The sequence below is a fragment of the Anomalospiza imberbis genome, chromosome 17, assembly GCF_031753505.1.
Source record: "Anomalospiza imberbis isolate Cuckoo-Finch-1a 21T00152 chromosome 17, ASM3175350v1, whole genome shotgun sequence".
In the NCBI taxonomy this organism is placed as follows: Eukaryota; Metazoa; Chordata; class Aves; order Passeriformes; family Viduidae; genus Anomalospiza; species Anomalospiza imberbis.
This window is the reverse complement of record NC_089697.1, coordinates 9,635,219-9,650,121: the sequence shown is the minus strand read 5'-3', so window position 1 is coordinate 9,650,121 and position 14,903 is coordinate 9,635,219. Positions and strand designations below refer to the sequence as shown.

Here is a 14,903-nt window from a genome sequence, read left to right as displayed (position 1 = left end):
TTCGGCTGATTATTGTGCTTTGAAAAACAGTCATGTGAATTTTTAGTTGTTCTGGGCAGCTCTAACATAGGAGAGTGAGATGGCTTTGAGAGCTATGGGTAAATTTAGGAGATATTTATAAAAGTTGCTGGCTCAGCATGCATGGAAAGTGGTCAGCCACCAAACACACCCAGGGTGCAGGGACAACCCCATCCTCTCCACAACTCTGCCATAATTTTGTTTAACACCAGCACTTGTTTAGTTGTGATTTTGTCTGGTGGCACTGGAATGTAATTCCAGTTGGGAATTGTCAAGGTGCCTGCAGAAATCCCTCCTGGATGTTGCAGGATTTGGCCCCTAGCTTTCACCAGATTAACAGGAAAAGATGCTCTTTGTACCAGATAGGCAGCAAGGCTGGAAGTTATTGAGGCCGTTTAATCTCCTAATTGTTCTCTTATGAATTACCTGCCCTGCTGGGCACTTCTGCTGTCTAAGCCAGCTGAATGTGATTTCTGAGAGCGAGGAAGAGCTGCGTGCTAAGTGCTGCCTATATTTTGGTGCATTTAGTTATCAATATGTGGAATTCTGTCCAGTCCTGGACATGAAAAATCTGTATCTTATCTGGCCTCTGCCAGGTCAACATTACTCACAATTCAGACACCATTTACTCTGCAGGGCTGAGACCTGTGTGATGCCTGGCTCTGACCAGTACTATTATTCACTTACTCTCAAGAACACCATAATTAATCAGAAATGCATGTTAACACCCTGTCTTCTCTCCCCTGCCTCCATCAAAAGTCCCCACCAGCCACCCAGCTTCTGAAAACCACCGGATTAAGCCCTTAGTGAAGTTAATGGGAAAAAGCTCAGCAGGAATTCATCATGCTGGGGGTCAGCCTTCTGCTTTTTCTCGTCTCCTAAGGTAGGCAGAAGGTCTGGAAAATGGGAGCAGGGTTAGGAGCTACCTGTGTCTGGTGTTTGCTGTGCTGGATGTGGCCAATGCTTGCTGTGCACAAGTGAAACAGAAATTTCTCTGGAGCTGGGCTAATTGGAGGCAGAGTTTGATACTGAAGCTGATGTCATGTCAATGAATTATTATATAGAACAATAAAAGTTGTGAAGGGAAGGTGGGAACACACAGTTCTCTGCAGGTGTAAAAATTACCCTTTTTTTGGTGATAGACATAATCCACTGATATCAAAAATCATAGTTCAGAATTTTCCAACTGCTGTAGCACCTAAGATGTTACTCAATGATTAATAGGGCTGACAGAAAGGTCACCTGCAGGCACCTAGGGGCTCCTGACTCAAGGACACCCATCCCTGTCCCAGGCATCACGTCCCACCCAATTTCTTCAGCTCTAGCAGGGAAACTATCCCAAAACCGGGGGTGACTGAGGTTCTCCACCCCTCAGGAACACGAGCTGTCTTGCCCACATTCCTCTGAGCACATGCATTTAACCTGAAACATGGAAAATAAGAGGCAAGACCTGGCCCCAGCAGCCGGTTGTGGGGAGCTGGTGCAGGCAGGAGCAGAGTGTACAATGGACCATCTGTTTCCCTCTGTTTTTATTCCCAGATTGGATCAGCTGGGCTAAAGGAAAAATAGAGAGAGATGGAGCACCAGCACAGCAGCTCTGACAAGGGGCACAGGCACTAGGGAAGGTGCAGAACTGAAATTGCCTCTTACAGAGGCAAATGGAATGGAGACAGTTCACCAGAACCCAGGAAAAATGAGAAATCCTGCAAAACACTGAGGGTTGCATTCATTTTGGACAGCTGCTTTACCCCAGCTCTGGATGGTACCGAGTCTTCTATAAACCCCAGGCTGCTTCTCAGAGATGGGGTTATTTCTCCCGAAACTGTGCCCACTTGTCCCAAAATGTCTCTGAGCAGGGCTGCAGAAGGGCTCTGTCTGGGTCCCAACACAGGAGGCTGTGACTTGGTGCTCCACATGGGAATAATTTCTTCAGTGTCAGGGAAACTACTGGTGGCCTCGATGTTAAGCACATGATTAAATGCTTTGTTCTTCTAAGCCTTGAATATATAAATAGTCACAGGTTGCAAGGTGCATGAGAATAAAAATGGGCAGGATTCGGAGCCTTCTATAGGGTCATCCTGTGCATCAGCAAAGCTTCACTCTCTCCTGGGTCAGGCATGAAAACAGACATAATTCTGGCTGGAAAAGCACCTTTTTTGGGTGGGGCAGGTACTTGCCGTCGCTCAGTGTATATTGGCTTTATGTCAGAGCTGTAACCATGCGGGAGCTGGGCACCGAACGGGATTGACCGGCCTGGAGCTCTCGTCGCCCCATCAGAGCTGCTGGGCGGTAACCCAGGGGTGACCCTCGGGCCACCCCCTGCTCCCACCCCACGGGTGTCCCTCCGCCCGCCCCGAGCGCTGATAAGGGCAGGCGATGGCTGTTTTCTCTCTTTGGGGCTGACCCGCAGCTGACCCTGCTCTTGACAGGTCACGCTGCGGAGCTGGCGAGCACGGCGGGTCCCGGGCTGGCCCTGGGGCTGTGCCAGGCTGGGGATGCCCCTCGGTGTGATGCCCCTCGGTGTGATGCCCCTCGGTGTGATGCCCCTCGGTGTGCTGCTCCCTGGGATGATTCGGGAGGCTGCGGCTGCTTGCTCCTGATGTGGGCACCTTCCCCATCCACTGTGCGTGTCACTGGCATCCTGCAGCCTCCCCCAGGCACTCACCCCTCTTTGAGGGGTATTTTAAGCTAGAAAAACCCCACTGGTTCACAACAGCCTGGCAGAACTCACTAATTCTGGATCTCAGTGGGGTCTCACTGCACTCAGAGGGAAAGGTTGGGGGAGAGCCAGTTTGGGGGGCACAAAGCTGGACCCTACAGCAAATTCCTGCCCAAACTGGAGGCAGGAGCCCTCAGGGTTGTAGAAGAATCCCACCTCCCCTGGGATCATGGAGAAGGGCCCCTTACTCTGCCTCAGCCCCATGAACCCTGCCTCAAGACCTCCCCTTCTCAACACCTTCGAATGCCTGAAACATCAGAGCTTGCCATTTCAAGCTCTTCTTGGCAGCCACAAGGTACAAAAAGATGATAACAAATAAAAGCTGAGATAATTGCACAATCACACAACTCCAGGAGTAGTGGAAAAGAAAAAAAAAAAAGAGAGAAACACTTGTTGCAAGATTTGGGGTTTTATCATCAGAGCTGGAATCATTATCATTAAAAGCAAATATTGCAGAGGAGAAGTATCTCTGTTATGAAGTCAGATGGGAATTTTGCCTTAAAAATACCTGGCATTTCTCTTAGCTGTGCCATAGGAGAACCTCCGGACCTAAGCTGTAAATGTGTGAGGTGTCTTATAAACAAATAATACCAATATCTCCTTTGTGGTATTTATAACCTGCATAGCACAACAGAAATTAAAGCCTTTGCAAAAGAGGGTAAGGAAGCATAAAGAGATCATAAAATGTGCAGAAGAACTGACTGGGAGAGACATGAGTGAATACAGAGTGTTCTATCACTAGTATCGTTCCTCTTAGAGGCACAGACTATTTAAATATGTATTTTGAATGCAGCCAAGAAATACAAAGGCGACAAAGCAAAGTGATTTTTAATAAACAAGTAATAAATAGCTTGAATATATCAAAAATGAAAGCACAACAAAAAGGCTCATATAAATGAAGGTATTGATGGCAGAAATGCATTTTGCACAATGGTAAATATAATAGAAATGCTAACACTTATTAGTAGCATAGAAAGATTTGCAGGAATACTGTTGGGAGGCCAGGAGGTTACTCATTTCAGAGCTTTGGATTGTCAAACTCCTTCAGAAAAATTACACACTTTCATTTCAGCTCCTGAAAACTCGCACACTTTTTTTTCATAAAAAATAATCTCATTCATGTTTTCAGATATGTTTTTTCCCTGTAAGTGCTTCAAACAAACTTTCACAAATAATCCCTCATTTTGGCTTGTGTTGCTCTGATAAATCACTGAAACAACACTCTAAATTATTAGAATCAGTTGACTCAAGGAGTTTAACATTTAGAATTGAGATGAGAACCAAAAGTCACTGAAGGCAACTTTGGATCCAGGAGTAAAACCAAGGAAAATCTGTAAAGGGAGTGTGGAATTAATGGAAGCACCACTTGAAATATTTACCTAGTCACTTAACAGTATTTTCCCTATAGTTCTTTTGCACGTCCAGATAAATACCAGCCTCTCTGGCTAACGACCTTTTCCAGAGCTAATCTCCTCCAGCAGCCCCGTGTCCTTGGATCTCTGGTCCTGCTGCCTTTAGACCCCCTGTGCACACTCCTGGGTGTGCTGTGGGAGGGCAGGGGACTGTCCTGCCTCTCCCAGGACTGCATTCATGGCCACCCCAGCTGGGTCCAGCCCTTGGAGGTGGGATGATGGGGGGCAGCTGGGCAGGGGACCATGGAGTGACCCTGGGGTCTGCCTGCTCCTTGCTCCCCTCCATCCCTGGGCTGCCTCTGCAGGGAGGAGGAGCTGTGTCAGGCAGCTGCTGGCAGCGTGGCTGCTTCTCTCCTGCTGAGCCACTCCATGTGAGCTCCAGGCGGGTGCTCAGCCCCAGATTTTGCCTGATGAGTGGTTTCTCCCAGCCATATCCTTTCATGACCCCGTTTCCAAGGCTTTCCCCTCACCCAGGAACATGTGCATCCCTGCTTGGGGCTCGGGAGAAACCCACCAACTTATTTGAACCAGATCGAGAGGGTGTGAGCGGATTAGGGGAGGATGTAAAGAGGCTCTGGCCTGGCTGCAGCTGTCCTTCGTATGGGACCCGAAGCAAAATGCAAGAGCTGCTGTCTGTTCCTGCCTTTGACCCAAAAAACAATTCAGCTGGAGGAAACCTCACAGCCCACGGGGTGGTAGGTACTCATCATACCCTCTGCACTGCTCTGACTCCAAGAAAACCTAACCTAATTTCCTGGCATCTGGGAAGTCTGAACCCATATCTATTCCTGCCCTCTGCTTTTTATAAATTAGTTCCCAGCATCAAAATATGTGTTCAGAACTTTCCAAACACTTTATTTATCCAAAGGATCATGCAGGAATAATCAATCTCCTGAGCATCTGGTTTCTTTTGATTTCTTTTTGGTGTTTCCCCCTCCCTAATCTGGAAACCTGCTGGGGAACCAGCAGGAGATGTGTATGATACTGAGCGACTTCATTTATGGGGCTTATTCAGTAAAAGCTCTTCCAAATGCATCCTGCTGGTAGAGGCCAAGCAAGGAGAAAGAGAAGGGAAGGCATTGGAGACTCCAAGGATGGGGCAGGTCCTTGGTCCACAGCAAATTTGGCTGCCAATGCTAGGTGAGCTCGTGCCATTTTTCTGCCAAAGTTGGACAAAACCATCTCTATTATGATGACAGCACCTTTTTCAAATTTAGCTGATTTTACTTCGAATATGGATTAGGATAAGCCAGGAAAATGCCATCATGAATATGGAATGAGCATGCATACAGAGCATTTGTCGTTTCAGATGATCTAAACATCAGGAGTTATGCTGGTATGATGTTAAAGAAAAGTCCCTTTTTGGGACTGTGGGCTGTGGTCTTTGCACCTTGAGGAGATGGAAATATTTCTTAAAATCATGTCCCAGCTGAGCCACTGGGTGTCTGACCCAGTGTCACCCCGGGCAATGGAGCTGCCACTCCATGTGTATCCAGCCCTGCTCCCACACGTCATCCTGCCTCATCCTGTCACATTAATCGGCTGTACTTGGGCAGGATCCATCAGCCCAACGTATTTGAAGGTTAAAAAGCAAAAGTCCCACCCACTCTCTCCAGCTCAAGGGCTTTCACTCCATTTTCTTGTAAGGCTGATCTCGGTGAAATGACTCCCATTCAGCCGTAAAATAAATACGTGTGTAAATTGACGGGGCACACTTCAGACTTTGAACCGCAGAGCCAGGGAGCCCGGATCGGTGTTTTCACAAGCTCACGATTGAGCTCTAGCCCTTTGTAAACTTTTACTGGATTGCCTTGGACGTGGCAGGAGCAAACAGTCTGCCTCAGCAATTGCAAACACACGGGGAGGCTGCGGCGGCGGACGGGGAGCCGTGCATGGCACCGCCAGACACGGGGCCGGTGACTCACGCCTTCCCCTGGCCATAAACTCAGAGGGACTTGCTAGGGATTGCATCCTGGTGGGGCTGGGACCGCCACCGGGGCCTTCGGAGCAGCTCCACCGAGAGGGCATCTGGGCGATGCTGCTGCTCCCCGCGCTGCCTTATTGACCGCTTAAATCCTCTGCAGATCAAAGCGGGGCTGAGAGTTTCTTCCTAATGCTGCTTGAACTACACTGACCTTTTCCTCTGGAACCTCTGTTAACTCCTGCCCATTACTCATTGTAAACAAAAGGGAGATCCAAAGGGTTTCCAACGGCCGAGATGGATGGGAAATGTTAGGAAGCTGGTGAAGGATGCTCAGGCAGATGACATGATTTAGGGAAAACAAGGAATTCAGACCCACACGGGTTGGCAGCCCCACTCCTCATTGTGGCACCTTTAACTCTGCCCATGTCTCATGCAGAAATGGCTTAGAAACCGTGATGAGCTAAAATGCTGGAGTGGCTCGAATATGGACTTCATAACTCAGGCGTGGGTCAGGCTGGAAGGCGATCCCCAGCCCTGCTGAGCACATGCCAGTGCCCATGGCATGGTTTGCAGCTATAGCTGACAAAATCATGCCATCAAGCGGGAGGGACCTTGAACTCTGGAGCAGCTCTGCTTGGAGCTTTGAACTTTGTGGCTTGTCTCTGCCTCCAACTCAAATGCTGTGCTGCCATATGGATACTTGGCACCGTGGTTTATCCTCTCCTTTCATATCTTATCCTCTTTGGGAAGTCCTCTGGTAATACCTCACATGCTCTTTTCATTGGGAAGACCATGTGTACAGGCTTGCAACAACATTAAACCCCATCATGGCCCATTACTCTTGTCGTAAAAATGTCTTTTTTTCACTTAATGCATAAGAAATATCTGTTTAAACTTCAGGGAAGTTTCTGCATGGGCTGCAGAGGGGAGGAACAGCAATGCACCCAACTCCCCTCACATGAGTCTGCGGTCATCCTGCAGCACGGAGGTGTCAGCTCCTGATGGACAGTAGCCACAGCCAGTCCTGGACTGGGACTCAGATTCTCCTGAGCCCTTCCTGGTGGTCAGAAAAGTGCTGCTAACAGACAGCGAGATGGGTTTTGTGTACTATGGCTTCTCAGTTTCACATTCAGGAATGTGGCTCATCTGACAGTTCAGCTCAATTCTTCACCCTCTCCAGTGAACTGATGTTGAGCTGAGCCTGACAGGCCAGGCTCCTGCCTGCTGGTCCTGCCAGTGGAAGTCTTGATGCAGGAGGGGTGCCTTCCTGGAGCAAGCAACCTTCTCCTGGCCACCTCCAGCAGCCCTGCTTCCCGGTTTGGATTTAAGCAGGCCTTGTCTTTCCCTGGCCATAGCCCCCACCCTCTGCCTGCGCCGAGACCTTTTTCTGCCCTCTCCTGGGAACAAAGGCGCGGGGTATGACCTGGTACCAGCGATGGCGAGCGATAACGTGGAGCTGCTCTCGCCACCAGCCGAGTGGCACTGGCCAGCCGGCTGCCCTGTGCCCGGGCACGCTGCCTCTGCCGTGCCCCTTGTGGACAAAGATCAATTAATCTCTAACTTTTCCCCATTCCCTCCCTATTGCATCCTGGCCCTTGGCCCAGGAATTTCCCCCTGGCTGCCCATGGAGTCTGCTGGAAACCCTCAGGAAAGTGCTTTTGAAACATCTCCACCTGGGCAGCTTCAGGGCTGTGGGGATTTTTGGCATTAATGCCTGGGGATTTAGATTATTTGAGAGCCACGGTTCCTGGTCTGGAACAGTGGGAAGGAGAGGATTCTCTGTGCAAGGCTGGGTACTTTGGTAACTCCTTCCTGTTGTGGCTTCTTTTAATAGAGCTACACACATTGGATAGGGAGGGAGAAGAGAGGGAATAACCACCCCACCGTGCTGCCCCAAAATGAGAGGGTTTGAGATCATTCAGCACTGAAACTGCCCCTGTGAGCTTCTGCGGTGCCATTTATGGGGGGAAACTAAAGTTGCGGCTGCAGTTTCACCATTCCAGGAGCAAGACGGATAAAACTCATGAACACGAAAAGCGAGAGCCTGATTTCGCTTTGGGAAGCTCGAATTTTGCAGAGAACAGGGAGAGTTCAGCTTTCTGCCGAGGATTTGGGGTTTGTCTCTGTCGGGCACACAGTGACCTCTGCTGTCCTTCCTCCCAGCAGACCCCAGCCCGACAGATGGACACGAATTTCATGGGGAATAGGAGCTGGGATTGCCGCTGGTCAGTGCTGGATTAAGCGCACGGACGCCGCCGGGGCTGTGCCGCACGCTCGCCCCGCCATTCTGTAGTGCCATCTTCAGGCAAAGCCTCCCCACTGCTGAGATCGAAGAGCCGAGCGTGGCACCAGCCCTGCCGTGCCCACCTCGGGAAGGGCTTTGGGGCCCGCTCAGGGCAGTGGTCAAGGTCAGCAGGGACTTTCCAAGGACTTGGTGATGGGCGTAATGTCTCTTGCTTGAGATTAGATGAGCTTTTCCAGGAGCCAGAGCCCCCAGCGAGCTGCAAGCTGGAGTAATGTCAGTATTAATTCTGAATAAGGGACTCAGCAGCAAAAGCTGCCTTTGGGGTCCTGTTTAGAAAGGGGATGGCAAACAAGGATTCCCACTCTGCTGAGTGGCATCCAAGGGGTGGGATGGGGGGCTGGGGAGGATGCAGCCCTACATGGGCTCCAAGGACAGCAGCCCTGGCACTTCAGTCCCTGAAACACTTTACTGCACCTCGCTTTGCTCAGACTGCTCCCAGGAACATTTGCTGGTGTGCTGCAGGTCTGGCTGCACAGCCTGGATGGCCGAGAATGATCTCTGCTCCCTCAGGGACCTCCGAGGCTCTGGAGCAGGCAGGGGCTGCATGGAGCAGCCACGCAACAACCTGGCATGCACATGCTGGGAGCAGCATCCCCGCCCTGCATGCAAGCAGCACACGGAGCTGAAGGTTCCATCTGGATCCAGAGCTTGCAGCAACTCCTGGGGGGCTCCCCAAAGTTTCCAGGGCTCTGGTATGCTCGCGTCTTAAAGCTGTGACCAGTTTTGCTGGCTTAGGGATGCAGGATGAGGAAGGCTCCAGCCTGCCCTGCCTGCTGCACACATCTGGCACGGACATGGAGCCGATCCTGCAAACTGCTGCTCGTGTTCCTCTTCCGCTTGAGGATTTTTCAAAGAGCAGGCTTCCTCCAGCTGATTTACAGCGCTTTTTAGAGCAAAGGGGCGATTCCAGAGAAGCCACCAATTATGTTGATGAAGAGCCTGACAGTAAACAGTGTCTTTTCTCCCTCTAAAAGAAAAAGACACGAGGGAATTCAGCATCTTCCCAACATCAAAGCTAATAACAGAAGTGAAGTGAGACTCTGACCTTTAACGGCCTGCCTGTTAGTGTGGATTATATCATGTCAGCAGCCATCTGCAATATAAACTATACCTGGCTTTGATGAGACCTCTTATAGACCTTTAAAGGGCTGGAAATACTGCACAGCTTTCTGCAGAGAGGAAACCACTGGAATACCAAGGCTTTAGCTCTGCAGCACATGGGATGAGAGTGTCCTGCCAGACTGCTGGATCATCAGGGCTGCTGGGATCCTCACACAAATCTGTCTGGGATGCTGGAGCCAGAGCAGGTTGTGGCTATGCCTGCCAGTCCCAAGGTTCTGATATTATGGAGTTTTTGGGCCTCTACCACCTCTTGGGCCTTTTCCTGAGAGCAGAATGAGGTTGTGTCCCTGCTCTCATATGAAGAGATTGGATATCTGGAGACTAAGGGTTTGCCAACTCTCCTGACAAATTATTCTGTTTGCCAGCCAGCAGCTTTCATCCCCATTTCTGTTTTTTAGTATTTCTTTTCTTTCCACCCAAAATGCCACCCTTCAGATGTTTTGGGGATGGACAGGCACCTGATATTCAGCATCCCTCTCCCTGTAGTGTTGTCTCTGAATCCATCAGGTGCTACAGTAAACCCCAAGTCCAAACTCAGCATTTGCCCCCACCGTTTTTTCTGGGTGCTGATTTGTGATCCTCGCAGCACAGGGCTCAGTGATGGGGCATCCTGGCACTGCTCTAGTGCAGATGTAAAAGGTCTGAATTGAAGCCTGGGGGTACATAAGGGCAGGGATTGCAGGAGATGGTGGCAGGAACCTTCCTTCCACACAGAAGCATCTCAGTGCATTGGAAGGTGATAGCCATTGCTCCCCAAAGAGGATCCAGAAATAGCAGGTCTGATGGAGCCACAGAACATCACTGAGAACATGATCTCATTTCCTAATATGTTGAAATATCTCACCAGCTTCTCAGGGGACTTATCCCTAGAAAGGAAGTTTTCTTAGCCATATCGGGAAGAAAAGAAAAATGGAGGAATGAAAAAAGTCATCATTACTCTGACACCTGGAGATAACATTCAAAGCTAAGCGTTGGGCAGGATAACTCTGCTCCTAAACAAAGCTGATTTATTGGGAAAACTCATCCGTTTACAGTCCATAAGTTAAGGGCTCAGGCTCTTTGCACAGAGGTGCTTCAAGTCATCAAGGAATATGGTAATAATGTTTTATGGGAATGTCTAAGACTTCTTCTCCACAGGACCCTGGCTGTTGCTGTTATGAAATACACAATGCTTTAGCATCTCAAAGTCCTATACACTGAGCCATAAAGACAAACATGAGTGATCTTGTATCTTCTGGGGCTTTATGGCATTATAAAATATCTTTTATGTTCCAATCAGCAGCGACAATTTATGAACAGAGAGGCTCGAAAAGATGTAACATAAGACTATGTATTTTAATATAGTTTGAGAGAACTGTAATGCCTTGAATGACATTTGCTCTCAGCACACACACGGAAAATGAATAGTAATGCAGTGGAGATTGATGGTTTATTTCATCACAAAGGGTCTTCTGTGCAAAGAGTTTTATGAACGTTATAGACAATAACTAGTTGGCTTAAGGAACAGGATTTATTGGCCGTGTGGCCACCTTCTCCTGGAGTGCTCACATTTTCTCAGTGTCTTGTTTGTGAAATTTGTTAGCATCACTTCCAGGAGGTTTTTTTTCCTCTGCCTGTAAGTATTCAAATTAGAGCCGGAGATAGACACCAACCATTTTTATTAATGTTTCATTTTATTTACACAATGTATCAGTCATAAGAAGGCATTATGGAGTAACACCAAAATGATCTATTTTATATGCAACTCCTCTGGGGAATGAAAATAAAGCTGCTCAGAAGTGGAAGCAACGCGGGTGTCAGACAAGAGTTAGAACATGCTCTTTGTGGAGTATTGGTCACATTTAAACATCCTGTTCTTAAGATTATGCTGAGAATTTATTGCTAGTACTGGATTTTTGTGAGTTCAGCATGTTTTCGTAAAAAAAACCCTCAACTCTTCCGTTGTAATTCATCTTTGGGTATGCACTGCTGCAAAGAATGATATCCAAAAGGATGTGCAGGATGGCAGTGGCCTGGGGGATTGACTCTGCCAATAGGAGGTATCTGTTGAGCCTTCAGTGACCAGGCCGTGCTTCTGCTCCTGTGCCCAAAATATGGGATTTTTTACCCAAGTGTGGGGAATTTTTTCCATCTCATGCCTGTTCATCTTTTTCTTGCCAATTACTTGTGCCCAAACCACTAGCCAACACCATTTCCAAGAGTCCTGTGACAAAAGAAATCATCCTCAGTCTCAAATTGCATCCTTTAGCAGGGAAAATTTGGAAAATTTGTTTCTTTAAAGCTTCCTTGTGAGAAACAGGGAGAAAGACAAGAGCAATGAGCTTTTGGGGATGGTCTGAAAGGACCAGCTGTGATTTGTGGAATGCTGGGCACTGCAGATATAATTTTTTAGTCTGCAGTGAAGCAGAGGAGAAGGTGACTGGTTTCCATGGAGGAGGGAGGGTTTGGATGCAGGCCGTTGAATGGGCAGGGATGAAGGGAGCAATGTGGGTTTTGTCTTCTCCTCCTGCTGTTGGAACAACAAGCTGAGGATGGCCAGGACCTGTCCCATTACACACCTGCTCTGGCTGTCACCTCTGATGCATTTATGTGAAACTTCCAGCACCAACTGCAGATTGATTCTTCCAAATCAGTGAGAAATCGTGTCAGGAATCAACGAAGAGAATCCCAGCCCTGTGGTAAGGGCAGCATTTCAGGCAGTGAGGGATTTTAGGCAACAATGGGCTGGGTCTAAAACATCTTCACAGGAGAAAGTTGTCCATGAAACACCGAAGGGCTGAGATGTCACAGTGAGAACCTGGTGTCCCCTGAAGGCAATGCCAGAGGTGAACATTTCATTCCTTAATGTCCCCCTTATTGTACCTCCTGATTTATTTTTACTCTCAGAGTTTTATTAATGCTGTTGACTCTCTTGTGCTTAGTACCTGCCCTCCACGGTAATTAAGCATTAGCTAATATCTGCTCATTGAAAACCATAAAGAGAGCTTTATTATTGGGTAGGAAAAGACTTCATTGATTTAGAAGACAGTTCAGGTGGTAATTTTCATGCCACCTTAAAAATCACTGCAAAGTGATCTCTAGAAGGTAATAAACAAGATGCAAAATCACCATGATAACATAAATCACCTTGAACTCACTTGATAAGGACTGTGCCATGGATCCATCCAAGGGAATTGCTTTGTAATGCAGTATCAATGTCCCATTATTTTAAAGTGTAACTAAAGTAAAAGCGAAAATGGGATTCTTTATAGGATGTGTGGGATTTTATTAAGCTCTTGTGTGTGGAGAGGAATGGGAGTGCATGGGTGGATGTAGCAGTGATGACATCTGCCAAGGGTGATCAATTTGTCCTTTCAAATGTCGGTCACCTGAGTCCCTCCAGACAACAGCCTGTCCTTAAAACCAGGGCAGGAGAAGCTCAACCAGAGAAAATAACCGTGGATAACAACCTTCTGGCTGCAGAGCCCAGCACTGACAGGGAGAGGCCTGTGGAAGCACCTCCTTTCCTGCTGCCTGCCTTGGGTGCTCACAGTGCAGCCCCAGCTCCCGGGATGTCACGAGGAGCTCGGAGCAGAGGAGATGGATTAGGCCCTTCTGGCTGGCATGCCATGAATTATGTGTTAGCTCTACATCCAGCCATTCATTAGAGATTTACCAGCTGCTTTTTGCCTAAATATTTGCTTAAAACCCTCGGCATATTTCATTCCATAGATTATTTTTTCCTACCAGTTATGAATCAGGGCTAAAAGCGTTTTAGAAAGAAAACACACTTTGCTGGAGTCAGATATTGCATTCAGTCAAAATCCATGAGAAACTTAAGACCAGTTGGAAATGGGGGGTGTTCCAAATTTTGACTGGGATCAGTGACTGGGACAGAGTCAGACGGGACAGATACAGACAGAGTAAAGATGTGCTCATTTCTGCAATTTTCAGGCTCTTCTACTCCAACCCAATTAGTAAGAAAAATTTTAATTATAATTTTTATTTTCACTGCGTAATTTTTCCTTTTCAGTGGTCTAAGCCAATTTTTCTGCCATTCCTCCACAAGGATTTAGTAAATTTTGCTGTCAGTCTGGGAACCCTTCTCCAGCAGCATTGGCGCTCTCAGCTGATGCCCATCTTTCCTTGAGAAGGGTCTGTTGAAGGCAGTTGTTTTGACCCAAATTATGGTTGGAATCACTGTAATTAGGGATATGGGAAGGCTGCTCCGTTTTATATATCTATTTAATCTTGTTTCTCTTATAAAGTCAAAATTACAAACTTGCACTGAAGTTCTTAATTCTGCCCAGTAGTGGCAAACAAACTTGTAAGAGGTTGAAAAACCTGTGCATCTGTCTCAAGTCTCCTTGGAAATTTCTGAACAGAGCAACGTTTGCAGCAACATTTAGCTTAATCTGATATTAAATTATTTCAGGATAATTAGATGAGTAAACAATTTTAGAAGTTTTTCTTTTCAGCACAGCCTGAATTTTTATGCCATTCCTGCAGATTGAAAAGAACTGGAGACAACTCAGAGAAACTTCAAATTCAAACAAAAATTTCCAGATCTTGCATCCAAAGTCAGGACTGGTGAGGAACCAGACTTTCCTCTCATGTAAGTCAACACAACCATCAGGCAATGAACCTGGATGAATTAATTTGTGGAGCAATGCCAATGCTCCTGCAGAAAGTGAACTGGTACCAGCATGTGCTGCAGGAGCTTTCCCAACTCAAACCAGCTGCAAATCTGCTCTAAGTGATTTTTTTCCTTACAGGTCCTTAATCCACTGGGTTAAAGCTTTACAGTGAACAGAGTACTGAGCAGGACAGGCCAGCACTTCAGATTGCAGCTGCTAAAGGCAGTCATCCCACTCATCTCAGTGTTTGAAATAAATCCTTACATGGGGATCTTAAAGAGCTGGACTAACTCCCCAAAGCATTAATGGGTGTTAAGTGGTGTGCTGAGATAAGAGTACATCCCATTGTTAGGAGTGACCGATAGAGCTCAGGGGTCAAGTGAAATTGGGCTTATCTGCTGGCAATTCAGCCTTTTTTCTTCCTGTGTTTGCTGTCTAGAATTTTCTTCAGCGGGAGGAAAAAAAAAAAAAAAGGAAAAGGAAAGTGTAAAGCAGCTCATATTTTACTCAGGAGTCAAGCAGAAGATTCTTCAGGGCAGATGAAAGACAGACACAGCACTTTCAGTGGAAAAGCCAGGAGATGCCTTCCCTGCATGGTGAAATCCTCAGGACCATCAAATATCCCAGGGAAGGCAGAGCTCTTTCATAAAGGCAACAGTGCGGGAGAAATCCTTTTTCCATTAAACACGAGAAGACAGAAGTCTCCTCATTAGTTTCTTTGGTTCTCAGGAGCGGGCACCTGAACCTGCCAACTTTCCTGGTGCCTCCTGGATGGCTGAACCTCCCA

At 47.6% G+C, this 14,903-nt stretch overlaps 1 protein-coding gene and 1 long non-coding RNA gene across 2 annotated transcripts in view; one reads left to right on the top strand and one right to left on the bottom strand.

The window, feature by feature from the left end:
• The window catches only part of RPS21 (ribosomal protein S21), a 131,245-nt gene extending 126,740 nt beyond the window's left edge, over nucleotides 1-4,505 (bottom strand). The window contains exon 1 of the mRNA XM_068207948.1: nucleotides 4,501-4,505. The gene's annotated coding sequence lies outside the window, so the exon portion shown is untranslated. The remainder of the gene's footprint in view (nucleotides 1-4,500) is intronic.
• A 7,714-nt stretch (nucleotides 4,506-12,219) lies between these two features.
• LOC137484452 (uncharacterized) lies at nucleotides 12,220-14,440 on the top strand. The gene is made up of 3 exons (XR_011004871.1): nucleotides 12,220-12,584; nucleotides 13,958-14,094; nucleotides 14,255-14,440. It is a non-coding gene; the product is annotated as an uncharacterized lncRNA (long non-coding RNA).
• Nucleotides 14,441-14,903: the final 463 nt, after the last annotated feature.